The 14,628-nt window shown below is 40.3% G+C and overlaps 1 protein-coding gene across 15 annotated transcripts in view; it reads right to left on the bottom strand.

Annotated features, from left to right (window-relative positions):
* Positions 1-7,884, bottom strand: part of TACC2 (transforming acidic coiled-coil containing protein 2) — a 219,665-nt gene extending 211,781 nt beyond the window's left edge. For 5 of the 15 annotated variants that reach the window (XM_078391167.1, XM_078391169.1, XM_078391170.1 and 2 more), the window contains exon 1: positions 7,732-7,871. The gene's annotated coding sequence lies outside the window, so the exon portion shown is untranslated. Of the gene's footprint in view, positions 1-7,731 lie in introns of all 15 variants that reach the window. The other 10 variants (XM_078391171.1, XM_078391172.1, XM_078391175.1 and 7 more) reach the window with 4 other exon arrangements.
* Positions 7,885-14,628: the final 6,744 nt, after the last annotated feature.

Below are 14,628 nucleotides of genomic sequence, written 5' to 3'. Positions count from 1 at the left end.
TAAATTTGTTTAGGTAACAACTGTTTACTTGGATAATCATGATGTCTTTGTTCTCTATGCATCCTTGCATAACCTGATTATAAGTGGCACTCTCTCTGCTCCAGAACGTTTGGAATGCAGTCATACACTCTTCTATGTCCTTTGGTGATTCTTAAGCTATTGCCTCTGTATAAGTGTTTCCCAATCTTGAGTCTGCAGGTGTTCTTGGACTAAAACGTCCAGAAGCCTTTACCACTAGCTGTGCTGGCCAGGATTTCTGGGAGTTGTAGTACAAGAGCATCTGGTGATCCACGGTGGGGAACCACCATTCTAGATGTTTTTGACCGTAGCTCACAGAAACCTCAATCATTAATATGACTAATGGTCAAAGATTCTGGAAACTGATGGTCCAAAAATCTGGATATTGAAAAGCTGAAAATCACTATAGGAAACACTAGAGTGTATTATTGCTTTCCAGACATTTTGAAGCATGGAGCAATATGATTCTGTGTTCCACAAAGTCAAACCTTCCCATGCTCCTTCAGCTCTGCCAGAGAGCTTGTTTGCAAATAAGTTATCTACAAAGGTTTGACATGCAAGTGCAGGAGAAAAAGGTGGCACAATTCTGGGCTGTTCCATTTCAGGTAGAGGATGCAATATGGGGTTTAAAGGTTTCCCATGTTAAAAAGGGAGGCCAACTGCTTCGCGAAGAAACCTCCAGCATATCAGAGGGAATGACTAGAACTCAGCTCCACTGTGTTTTTTGATTAGAACAATATTTTCTCACCAACAGTGATACTTAACATGATTCCTCTACCAAAGCTCTCCTCTATGCCCTGAAATTTAACTAGCTATTTTGGCAGCTGGGGCTTTGCTGACCTACTCGTTAAGGTTGGGTCATTTGAGACTGACACATGTAGCATGAGAACAAGAGAGGAATGCCTGCATCTGAATTCACAATGGCCGTACCTATTCCACATTGAACTGGGCTATCTGGGGCTTCCTTTTGCCAGGGAAGAAGTGACCAGCAGGGCAGTTCACATCCTTCTCATTGCAAATGTTGTTGCTCTCTAAATTTTGACAGCTTGGGTGAAGGTGTTAGTCACCCTGCTCTAGTTAAGGTCCCGTGTTTACCAATTCATATGCACAGTTAGTTACTCTTTTGCTGCTGCTGTACATAGACCATATGCAGTAATGATCATTCTCCCTGAAGCTTGAGGTCAGGCCATGAAAAATATCCCACAGGGTACATGGGGAACTGTTCTTTTAGAAGGGTATTCCCATGTGATTTAGGTACACAATGTATGAAGGACAATGTTTTTCCAGGTGATTTTAAAGGAAAGGCCTTTGGGTTTGGCCCCATCATGTGGCTGAGTAATCAGGCGTTTTCCCATCACCACCGGATCTGTTCTTTGGCCCAGTAGCTTTTGTGAAACCTGAGAAATATTTAAAGAAAGAGCAACAGAAGCAGTGATAACTGTTAGCTATCCTCCTTTCAGTGTTAACAATTTTCTCCTCAAAACAGAGATTTTCCCCAGTGTGGAACCAGAAAAATTATTGAATTTCCACACTGGGGAAAATCTCTGTTTTGAGGAGAAAATCATCAACTGTGGGCAATCGACAGAGTTCTGAATCCTTTGGGGTCTACTTCAGATAGGATTTGAAGAAAAGATGATTTGTTGGACCTAAACCTGACATGTGACAGTGACTGAAAAATTGCATTTAGGACTATGACCCTATTTCTGTCCACTTTTAATTTTGTTTCTTGCATGTGCTTAACAATTTTTGGTGTTTCTTCGGTCATTCATTTAGGCCAGTGTTTGCCAACCTTTTTCGGATTGCACCTCCTTTTAAGTAACCTGTGACCCCCTGCCACATTTGCATAAAAAGGCATTTTTATGGGGTAAAGAAAACACATTAATATATATATTTTTTCAGAATATAATTCTAACCTGATATAGTAATATTAATGTTATAATACATAATTATTGGAGGGGGCTGTAAATCTACCTCTATCAGAAAAAACTTTGAAAAGCAAAAAAAAAAAAAAAAAGTTAGTATACTTTGTAATTTACTTTATAATTTGGACGGGTTGTTCCATGTCTCCCCCCCTCCCCAAAAAAGATCCATCAGTAAAGAGCCTCTCCCTCTCAAGCCCAAATAAACACGTCCTCATCCCTGGTTTTCCTTCCTTACCTTTTTGCCTCTGTTGCTTTCCTCCTCCATGCCTCAGGTGGGGCTCAGAGTCGTCTTCCTGTCCAGGTCCCCTTTCCCATCACTGTGCTGCTTTCACCACACCCGGAAAACCCGGAGACTCAGGTGAAGCAAAATTGCTGCTGCAGCAACAACTTTTTAAATCCTACCCCCATCTTAGGTGTCAGCATTCCTGACATGCAATGCACACTCGACTCATTCATTCCTTTTTGAGTTGGGCTAATGCTCAGGTCCAAAGAGCTGACATAAGTCCTCCAAAGGTGGATATGGAGGAGCAGAAACAAGCAAGAGCAGCTCTTTCAGAAGGGGTCGGAGTGATGTGTATTCATAAAAGGAAAATCCACTCAGAGGGGTACAGAAATAACTAAGAATTCTAGATTGCCTACAATTCCAATTCACATTAAATGTATCTCTCTGTGAGTCAAGCGAATTAAAATAAAACAATGTGTTTATCATGTTTAATATAATAAATATAAGCATTATTGCAACTAAAAATAATTGCAGCGACTCCCCCTCCACACAGAAGACACTTCTTGACCCCCTTGGGGAAAGCTTTTCTTTTGGCTAAAGGGATAGTCTTTTTGCATTATTCTCTGATAGCATATCTGATTTCAATCCAAAATTCTTCTGGTTCATGGTTAACTGAATTTAGTAATCAAGATCTATTTTGAGATGGAATTTAGATTCATCATGAATGTTATTTGACCTATATATGGTGATAGGCTTCTTTTGGAGTTTTTTTTCCAGCTTTACTTTGATATTAAGTATATGTGGTCAGTACCACGATCTGCTCCTAATCTTGGTTTGGAAGCGAGAACACAGCTACTCCATATGCTGGTAGTTGATTTGATTTCTGTACTGTATTTGCTGTCTGGTGATATTCATGTATATAGTTGTTTGATTGGTTGCCTGAGTCACATACAGTATTTGGGATAAACAGATTGTTGGCGTCACAGAATTCTGTGACTCATTCTCCTGCTTTGCTCCTGATGCCTAGACCAAATTGTCCAACAACATCTGGTTTTGCTTTGCTTCTTTTATTTGTATTCTGTCACCTATTATTATCAACAAATCTTGTTTTGGTTGGAAGCTCAAGTAAAAAGTGTATACATACCCAGCTCATTTGCTTTGCCAGGATGGCTCAGGATGACTATTTATACTCTTATGTTATCATCTTCCAGTCACAGTAACTAGAGAGTGCCAGGGTCTCCCTTTTCAGGAGCTAGGAGCACTTATATTTAAAGCTGGCTGTTTGCTTCTAGCTCAGTGAAATCAGCACTTGTCAAGTATTACTGTCTGTTAGTCTGTGATACTCTGTCCTGTAACTCTCAAATTTCTCTTGGAGGAATGGCTTTTATGTCAGACAAATGATATAGAAATTTCCCCATTCCCCATCCTGCTTTTGTCATCTATCTCAATTTGTTTTCTCACACCTTATTGGGTAGTCATCTCTAGCCTGAAACTGCATCTAAACATGAGCAGATAACCATAATTAAAATGGCAATTGCCTGTATTTTGATGATTCATGTCCTTTCTCCTGTCTATTAGGGTTCCAAATGTGCAGGAAAGTCCCCACCCCAATAGAATATGGTCTTTTGTAAAGGATCTGGTCTTTGAGAATACAGAAATCCTATCCTCAGACTTCACTGTTTGGATCTGGAGAGGAGCCAGAGGTTGGCCAGACTCGTCGTCTCCTGCCCTAAAAATATCTATGCACATGGAACCCCAATTTACAAACAAGACTCTGACTTTGCGACTGCTGACAGAACTAAAGTTGATCTGCATATAATCATGGACCAATGCTGGGGGCTTCTGTGCTGAATTGTGTGACTAACAGAAAGGACTAGGTTTGATTGTAACATAAAGAAAAAAACACCCAAAGGATTCTTGCACTTGTTCTTTTAAGGTAGCAGATAGGCTTACAACGTACGGTATCTCTCTAAACCACATGTCCTAAGCCAAGGGACCAAACTTGATCCATCACTGGAACTGAAACTATATTAGCATTCAAGAGATGTGACTAAACTACTTTTTCTCATGTTTCAGTAATCAGACTTCAGATTTACAAAGGATGAGCATGCATATGGTCCAAAAATGTTTTGCAAATAATAGGAAGTAGCAAACTAAATATAATCAGCACTGAAATAATTCCTTCTTTCCAGTGAATAGTTATCTGAAAAATGTAGTTAGAACTCGAGTGTCCATTCCACCTGTATTGCTAGAACAAGCAAACTGTGAGGGACCCAGGACAGAGTGAACTCTACACAGATGCTAAAGTTTGCCAATGCTGTGTGCTCCACACTACCATATTATTGTTTGTTTGCTACATTTATGTGTCACTTTCTCTCAAGAGCTCAAGGCAGTACACACTGTCCTAATTCCTATTTTTATCTTTACAACAAACCTGTCAAGTATGTTGGGCTCAGAGTCACTACATGACATGATCCAATTCTTTATACTAGTTGCACAGGCAGCTTTTCCTGATTCATCTTGGAGCTAAAGATCTGATCTGAAAGACAGCTCTACATGTACATCTCTGAGGAGAAACTGACACCTTGAAAACAACTGCTATCTTTCAGTGTAGTTCAAACCATAGGTAGAAGATGGGAATCCCCTTATGTTGTCTGAAATGCTGTTGAGCCAGCAGTCCCTCTGAGTGTTGGCTGATCTGGGGCACAGACGGAGTGGAGTGACAAAGGAACCAGGTTACTCCAGCCCCCAAACTCCTCCATCCTATGGGGAGGGATCATTATGCTACTACAACTTTAGGCCAAAGTCAGATAGTCTTAAGTAATTTCCTACATCCCCAGGTTTGGAGTTGTCTGGATTCTGTACAACCTCCATTCATCTTGTATCAGCTCAGCTGGCCCTCAACCATCTTGACTGGCTGGGACTGTATCCTTCCTGTAGGAGAACAGGGCAGATCTGCCTGTTTTTGCTTTTGTCTGTTTGGAGATGATATGGTAGCAACAGAATGGTGATTTGAAAGGAAATAAAATTTGCATCACCCATACACATCCAAATCCCCAGACACTTAATGCAACAGAGATGATGGCAGGATCAACGAAGTGCACCTGGGACATTGCAAGGGTTTTGACTATAGTAAAAGACTTTTTTATCATTCCACCTCCAGACTTCAGTATGTACTTAATGTTCAGCATTACATAGCTTTGGCTTTGTGCCATTGCAGTCTAGATGATTCTAGAGTATATGCCATGTGTTATGACACAAACTGGAAGGCCAAAGCATAGAAATTGGTACAACTTGATACTGCTTTTATGGTTTTCTGAAAAGCCTGAAGCAACTTTGTGAAATTTCTGGTTTTGTATTTATATCAACAGTAATGTTGAGCATTGCTGTGGTTACAGGATTGGCTGAGAGCTAGTAAGTGGCATTCTACTTGTAATGAGAACATTATAAATACGCTTAGCCAATCTGAATAGAATATAAACTGTTCCTGTGGCTGGAAATACCTACACAATTACCTTTCTCTTCAATGAGCAAAGCACCCTCGCCCTGTGATGAATGACTCAAGCTTCTGACAAAGATGCAAAGCAAATGTTGACCACAGATTTCATAAATGACAGCTTCACAGGCTCCAGATTTGTGGGCAACTGTAACCGTTCTCACAACCTGAGAATGGTTAAATGCAATCATCAAATTAAAGTTTGGAAAGACTTGGGAACAGTGAGCAATGAAGCAGTTTGGATGTTTTACAGGCAGCTTTTTCCAATACATCTGCCTTTTCCCTCCAAGATTCGCCTTGCATAACAAAATAACTCAAACCATCTGCACTAACCATCTCCTTCACTTTCACTGTTTGGTTCAAACTATCTCCAGTTCTCCTCCAATGTGAACAAAAATGATTGCAGCTTCCCCTTTGTTCCCGTGACGCAATGAGGTTGACTCCACACTAACCTGTTAAGTCGTCGACTGCAATACTAACTGCAAATGTGAAACAGTACCACATAATAAAATGCCATCAGTTGAGCTGACTTCATCAGATAACACCTTAACACATACTCATAGAGGCTGTTCACACAATCAACTCGTCATCACGCAATATTGAGAAGCAGAATTAGAAGAGAGGTTGTTTCAGCATGCTATAGCTAGGTAAGCAGCAATGTATTTGGCATGAATGGTTAATATTTATATCTATACCGCTCTGCTGTGTACACTATGGGTAGGAAGTTGTAGTTCAGTGCAGAGGTTGGACATGTTAATTTTCAGAACAACAACTCCCTGAATCACCCAGCCAGTGGTATAAAAATATTTTCTATAAAACAAACACGAGTGTTAGAAGAGAGGGTTGGAGGGATAGATCTGGAGACATCAGTTTGTGCAGAGAAAAAACACACCCAAGGCCATGTATAACTCAGAATAAAGTCACTGAACAATATCTGCAAATTTTGGAAGAGGAATTAATTTGTCAACAGGACAAAAATATGTAGAATTGTCTGCTTCTTCCAGTTTGGTTTCCCATACATTAGCCTGTTTCAAGTGGCTACAAAAATATCAGTCAACATACAGAGCTTTCACTTTGGGTCTCAAGTTCCCAAACTGAAGAGTGGTTAAATCTTGGTGAGAAGCCAAGACAAAAAAAAAAACACCTTAGTTTCTACTTTAGCTGTACTCGCGCTTAGCTGTGCTTTCTGCCCTGAGCAAGGCAATGTCCTTTTCGAGTCTTAACTTGCAAGTTATGAAAAATTTAATTAGGGAAAGAATGTACTTATGTGATATCTCAGACCTGTTGAGCCTTGTACTTGTCAGGGTGCCATGATTCCTGATATACTTTTTTTCAAAGCAATGGAGTTCAGTGGACAGATTCCAGCAAGGAAAAAAAGTAAGTTCTTCTATAGCTTTAGCATAAAACAATTCAGAAAGTTAAAATTAAAAAGTAGTTAGATATGGTTCTGAGGGTGCCAGTTGATTATTATCAATTACATTTTTCCCAATAGGTTACTTTTTTATTCCACGTTATTCAAAAGGAACTAAACCAACAGACAATTTTAATTGGCTGCAGGGTTCTGGAAAATGCTGCTCCAGAAGAGTAATCTTCCCACTGCATATTTATATAAACTGCAACTCAAATGATTGGCAGCAGCAAGCACTCCACACAGTATGGGGAGTGACGAAGGTATTCCCTTTACAATAAAAGTTATATAAAATAGATTGCCCATGACATCTGGAAGTTAACAAATAGTACATTTTAAAGTGTTAGCTTCTTAAGAGAGCAAACATGAAAACCCCACTGTAATAATAATCTCCACCATTCACAATGGTCTCTCATCTCAGATTAGCCTCACCTCTTCACAGCACATTCATGTATGATTTCAGCCTCAGAGCTTAGAAAAAGAAAACTGTGTCACTACTTCATTAGTTCTCTTGAGGAAGATAAAATGGATCTCTCCATAAGAAAAGAGAACAAAAACATAAATCTTTTTGTACAACACTTAAAAACAAAGTCTGTTTAACAAAGCACTTCTAAGCTTCCTGTTCTCAAATTAATTATACAAATGTGATTTAGGATTTACTTACCTAGTCTTCTTTAAATTATCTATCTACCTATCTAAGTATGTCTCAACACACACTTCTTCCCCTGATCCCACAAGGTCCTTTGCTGCCTTTTACTCCTCTTCTATGTAAGGTTCTCTGGATCACATGAAAGTGTTCTATTAATGTGAATTGGCTTAGGTTTGAGAACACTATGCTGGATAGCAGCAAAGCATAAGGAATCTGATCCCTGGAGCTCAAAGCTGCAACATGTCACTTCTCCACAGGAACTCTCAGTTAGTGGGTGGGAAAACAGCATAAAACAAAATGAATGCATGGGAAGGCACCCTCCCAGGTGATGAAAACCAAATGTCAAATGTTGTATTGCTTTGGTAGGCAGCTGAATGGAAAAATTACCTGCTCTGTCATTATAGCTCAGTGGGATTTTTACTCTGGATCTCTGGTTCCATTTCTAAACATATACATTTACAATGCAAATTGTAAATTTACATCTCTAGATGCTCAGTAGATTATATTAAGGTCAGGATCAAATTAACCTTACCTAGAAACCCCAAAATAGCATCCTGCTTAGGAGTAATAATTTCCATGCATAAAGTTACGCTGAAAAATCTGCATGGTTTAATTAACCTGCCTTCAACTCCTCCCCCACATGTTCCATGGAAGGATGAGCAATTGATAAAAAACTGACAGGGCTAGTGCTTCTCTTTCCTTAGAAAAGACATTGCTGTAAATTAAACAAACAGATGGAAGGTGCCCTGTTTTCAGGTCAGAGTGGGTTGGGGGCTTCTACATAAACCAGCTACTAGCATATTCCCCTTGACAGGAGGCCTGCAAAGAGCTTGCATCCATCTTGTGAAAAGGATTTAAGACTCACCCTGGCAGAGAAAGACTCAGAGGGTATCCAGATGATGGAGTTATCACTCTCCCACATGGTGTAGTATTGGTACTGATATTGGTTTTGGTTTCCCAAAGCAAACAAAGCACTTGATATGAAAGATTTTTCCAGACCACTATTAAAATGGCAAGAGAAATTAAACTGGGATATTGTGTTACTTTTTTAAAAAATGCATTTGGGTTTCTGCTCTGGACCTTGGTGGTTGCATTTTGCTTTGTAAGCTTGTGATGTGTTGAGTCTGGTGTCACTGTTATTGAAATGTGATTATGGTTTTCCATAAAAGCTCTCGGCCATACTTTTGGTCTCCTTGCTGCTCTATTGTTTTACTGTCAAGGTGCCTACTTTCCTCTGTTTAGGCTGCCTCGTGGGCTCTTTACAATTATACTCCTGCAGTATACATTTTTCACTGGCCTGATTTCCATCTGATATCCTTTTTTTTCCTTTTTTGCCCCCAGTAGTGCACTCCGCCACCCCCAACACTCAGGTTTTGCAAAGCTTTCTACCCCAATTCAATCATCAATACAAATGGAGACTGCAACCAGAAAGTCAGAAGACTGAGACTAGGTAGGGCAGCAAAGAAGGAATTAGAAAAGATCATCAAGTATAAGGATGCATCGCTGAAGACCAAGCTTATCCATACCCTTGTATTTCTCATCCCCAGGTATGGGTGTGAAAGCTGGGCAGTAAAGAAAGCTGACAGGAATAAAATTGATTCATTTGAAACATGTTGCTGGAGGAGAGTTTTGCGAATACCCTGGACTGCAAGTAAGAAAAATAAGTGGGTCCTAGATCAGATCTAGGGTAGGTGGGGCTCATCAGCCATGGAAGGCAGCCCATCTAGGAGAAGGAAAACTCCGATTCCAAACCTCTGCTGCCTTGCGGCTATATTCACTCATGGAAAAGGCTTCAGGAGTTAACTTAGAGGCAAAATCCTGAGCTGGAGTCCCGAGCGCAGTTCGTGTCGTTCTGCCAACTCCTGTGACATTGCTGGAACCAGTTGTATTGGCTCTTGCCTTTCCATTGGACCATTTCAGCAACATGGAGAGGGGGGATCTGCTGCTTGGGTAACAGCCTATCCTCCATATTACTTTACCCAGGCTTCATGCTCTGGAGAGAACACTCCTTGATTCAGAGCATGTTACCATAGTCTCTCAAGACTGAAGGATGCCTATGATGAGATCAGATCAAGCCTGAACTACCTCTGCAGGCAAAAATGATGAAACTGAGACAGCTTGTTGCAATAAAAATAAAAATAAAAAATTGACAAGTCCTTAAGTCATTCATAGCTCCAATTTTTTTTCTGATCTCCTGTAACTAGTAATGTTGTGATTGGTCATCAGGAAATAAATATTGGCTTCATTTGCATTCTGAGCGCTCACACACAAAGCTGACAGTGGATTTTGCTTTTTGAAATCCTAACATGTTTCCTTATTTTAATAATGTGCTGACTATCACATCTGATTTGACTGACAGAGATCCAACAGGAGGAAACTGCAGTAGCTCACTGAATAAGCTTAGGAAACTGCAGAAGTGAGTTCAACATTCACCAAGAGAAGAGAGAGGCGTCAGTTCCCTCAGAGGCCGAGTCCTGTTATAATGAAGGCAAATGAGAGAGAGCTGTCTGGACTTGAACCCTCACTGCAAATGCATGCCCAAGTGTTTCCTCAAACAATTAGCCCCAAAACCAGACAGGAGGCAGACACATCACCCATAGGAGTGTCTGTTTGCTTCCCACGTTGGAATCTTTGTTTGCCATTGTCCAGTTAATGTTTTTGAGACCATTCTTTTGCAAACTGCCAGGGATTTTTCAGACATTCATGGAATAAGTTAGTTAAGAAAATAAAATAAAAATAAGCTGTCATGGCAAAAAAATTGTGGAGGAAATATCTATTTAAACATGTATGTCTCCTAATTTTTAGAAGGAGTTTTATTATTGCTCATTTTTCTCAGTGGATTATATGCACAGCAGTAAAAATATAAATAGTTTAAATGAGTCTTTAAAACATAGATTTTAACAGCAGGTGTCATTGGAATGTTTTGTAAAAATCTACTCTTTAACGGTTGTTGTGGGTTTTTTCAGGCTCTTTGGCCGTGTTCTGAAGGTTGTTCTTCCTAACGTTTCGCCAGTCTCTGTGGCCGGCATCTTCAGAGGACAGCACTCTGTGCTCTGGTGTAGTTGGTTTGGGAGTGCACTCTTTAACCTTAACTAGAAGAAGCAATATAAGAACCATTTATCTCATTTGGAGCATGTTGGTGGCTTTGCTGTTTATTTTTGGAGTTCTTCTTCTTCTTCTTAAACCTCAGCAATGGAGGTGGCTTTAGTGTTTGTTTTTGGAGGGTTTCTTTTTCTTTTTCTTAAACTTCACCGGACTTGTTGTGTTGTTTTTATTTTTGTGATGATTTTTTTCCCAGCCGGAACAGACTGATCAGTTTTCAATGCATTCTTATGGGAAATGGTGCTTCGACTTACGAACATTTCAACTTACGAACACCATTCCAATATGGATTAAGTTCATAAGTTGAGGCACCACTGTATGCATAGAATATTACCATTTTAATATTCTATGATACTTCTCTGCCATTTTAGAATGGGAAGAGTTTGGACAGAAGAACATTGAAATAACTGCTAGAGATTGCCTTAATGGCCAAGTACCACTGGGTAAGAGAAATCACGTGTGACATGTGCCAATATGAATTACTACATAAAGGTAAAGGTACCCCTTGACATTTTTAGTCCAGTTGTGTCCAACTCTAGGGGGCGGTGCTCATCCCGTTTTCAAGCCATAGAGCCAGCGCTTGTCCGAAGACATTTTCCGTTGTCACGTGGCCAGCGCAGCTATACACGGAACGCTGTTTACCTTCCCACCGAGATGGTACCTATTTATCTACTCACATTTATATGCTTTCAAACTGGTAGGTTGGCGAGGAGCTGGGACAAAGTCACAGGAGCTCACTCCGTCGTGTGGATTCGATCTTACGACTGCTGGTCTTCTGACCCTGCAGCACAGGCGTCTGCGGTTTAGCCCGCAGCACCACCACGTCCCCACATATATTTACAGATATATTACATAGTCATTTGTATATCTCTAAATGAACTCAAATGTTATAAAATGTCACTCCCTTTTAGTGTCTTCCTTCCAGGGTAAAAAATGTCCATTTGGAACTTACCAGCACTTGAATAAGTGAAGTGAATGTAAAATAGACAAACTTTGGCTGAAATCCTGTTGCTGAACACAGCTTCACTAGAGTGGGTCCATTGAATCTGTGGGGAATTGTTGAGTCAACTCCTCTGTAAGTTCCATTGATTCAAATAGGCCTATTCTAGCTATGACTTACTTTAGCATAGTAAGTTTGAATCAATAGAACTGATAGAGTTGACTCATCAAACCCCCACTGATTCAATGGGCCTACTCTAGTGCAACTTACTATGCTGAGCAGCAGGATTTCAGCCTTTATGGACTACAGAATCTACAATACGGTATTGTGACCAGAATAGGGATTTTGTGAGCTTTAGTCCCAAAAAGTAACTTTTCCACTCAGGAGTTAAAGATCAATACAGAAAATCTATAGCTGTTCTTGGTGATCAGAAGTAACTTGCAAGACTTTTTTTAAAATAGACCAAGGGGTTCAAAATTGGGAAAGGAGTACGACAAGGCTGTATATTGTCCCCCGGCTTATTTAACCTATATGCAGAATACATCATGCAGAAGGCCGGACTGGAGGAATCCCAAACCGGAATTAAGATTGCCGGAAGAAATATCAACAACCGCCGATATGCAGATACCACTCTAATGGCAGAAAATGAGGAGGAATTAAAGAACCTTGTAATGAGGGTGAAAGAGGAGAGTGCAAAAAAACAGCCTGAAACTCAACATCAAAAAAACTAAGATCATGGCCACTGGTCTCATCACCTCCTGGGAAATTGAAGGGGAAGATAAGGAGGCAGTGACAGATTTGACTTTCTTGGGCTCCATGATCACTGCAGACAGAGACAGTAGCCACGAAATTGGGAGGAAAGCGATGACAAACCTTGACAGCATCTTAAAAAGCAGAGACATCATCTTGCCAACAAAAGTCTGAATAGTCAAAGCTATGGTTTTTCCTGTCGTGATGTATGGAAGTGAGAGATGGACTATAAAGAAAGCAGACTGCCGAAGAATTGATGCCTTTGAATTGTGGTGCTGGAGGAGGCTCTTGAGAGTCCCCTGGACTGCAAAGAGAACAAACCTATCCATTCTAAAGGAAATCAAGCCTGAGTGCTCACTGGAAGGACAGATCCTGAAGTTGAGGCTCCAATACTTTGGCCATCTCATGAGAAGAGAAGACTCCCTGGAAAAGACCTTGATATTAGGAAACTGTGACGGCAAGAGGAGACGGGGACAACAGAGGATGAGATGGCTGGACAGTGTCTGCGAAGCAACCAACATGAATTTGACACAACTCCGGGAGGCAGTGGAAGATAGGAGGGCCTGGCATGCTCTGGTCCATGGGGTCACGAAGAGTCGGACACGACTAAACGACGACAAGACCAAGGGGGGTTACATGAGTCCCTCCAGATGTTGATGGACTGCAAGTTTCATTATCACTGACCATTGCCTATGCTACTTAAGGTTGATGGGAACTGAAGTCCTACATCTGAAGCCATAGGACACCCATAGCTTTTACACATCCTGAAAGTCTTGCTATTTGAATTTTATGAACCATTACCACAGGATTGTCACTGGCTTTTAAACATGGAAGTATTTTTGAGATTTTTTAAAAACTAATTTACATATGTTAAGAGGATGTTAAAGGCTGCCCTTTTTCAAAGGCATTCAAAACCATCCTCTCAAGCTATTCCATATAGTATGTGTTCCCATTGTCATCATCATTTCTGGTTTGTATCTATTGCTTGTTTTATTTGAGACATTTAATGCTGAGTGGTTGGGTCACTGTTACAGTATGTTCCTGTAAACTGCTCAGAGTAGTGCTTTGCACTAAGTCAGCAGTATATAAATGCATAAAGTAAACAAAAAAGCAAATAGATTTTGCCACCAATCCACAGAATGCCACGGAATACACCTGGGAAAGCATATCAAGGATTAGAACGCGTATGTTTAAAATAAATGTGTTTCCCCCTGCGCTGCAAAAGAAGAGGTGTGTTAAACATGTTCCAATGAGTCATTCTTCTATGTTTTTATTTTATTTATTTTATTTTATTTATTCAATTTATATGCCGCCCAAACTACCCAGAGGTCTCTGGGCGGCTTACAATAATTAAAATTCAATACAGCAAAAGATAAAATAATTAAAATACAATTAAAATACAATTAAAATTGCCATCAGACCCACAGCTAATATTATTTCAATTAAAAGCCTTCTGGAACAGGAAGGTTTTGACCTGGCGCCGAAATGTCATCAGCGTCGGCGCCAGACGAATCTCAGTCGGGAGGGCATTCCATAGTCTGGGGGCAGCTGCCGAAAAGGCCCTTTGTCTACAAGCCGTCCCTCTTACCTCCTTAAGGGACGGCTCTTTCAAAAGGGCCCCCTGGCTAATTAAAGTTTCTTGTTAAATTTATATTGTGGTCAAATGTTTTTATATTACAGTGGACCCTCGACTTACAGACGGCTCGACTTACAGACTTTTTGAGTTACAGACTTCTCTGGCTGCAAAATTTAGATTCGAATTGCAGCCAGAGAATCGACTTACAGACCAGAAAAAAACCAAAATGGAATAAAAATAGAATAAAAACCACTGGTTATGGGATTAATCGGTTTTCAATGCATTGTAGGTCAATGGAGATTCGATTTACAGACTTTTCGACTTGCAGCCACCATTCCAATACGGATTAATTCCTTAAGTAGAGGGTCCACTGTACTCTACAAGCAAAATACAGTCAATCATCATGGCTAACTATTACCTCGCCCTCCCCAAAAAATTAAGCTCTTTCTGCTTTGTTGTTGTTACAGACTGTCAAGGCGGAACCGACTTACGGCGACACTAGTAGGAGTTTCAAGATAAGTGAGATATTTAACTAGTCGTTTTG

The sequence above is a fragment of the Pogona vitticeps genome, chromosome 3 (assembly GCF_051106095.1).
Source record: "Pogona vitticeps strain Pit_001003342236 chromosome 3, PviZW2.1, whole genome shotgun sequence".
Taxonomy (NCBI): Eukaryota; Metazoa; Chordata; class Lepidosauria; order Squamata; family Agamidae; genus Pogona; species Pogona vitticeps.
This window is presented reverse-complemented; position numbering and strand designations above follow the sequence as displayed.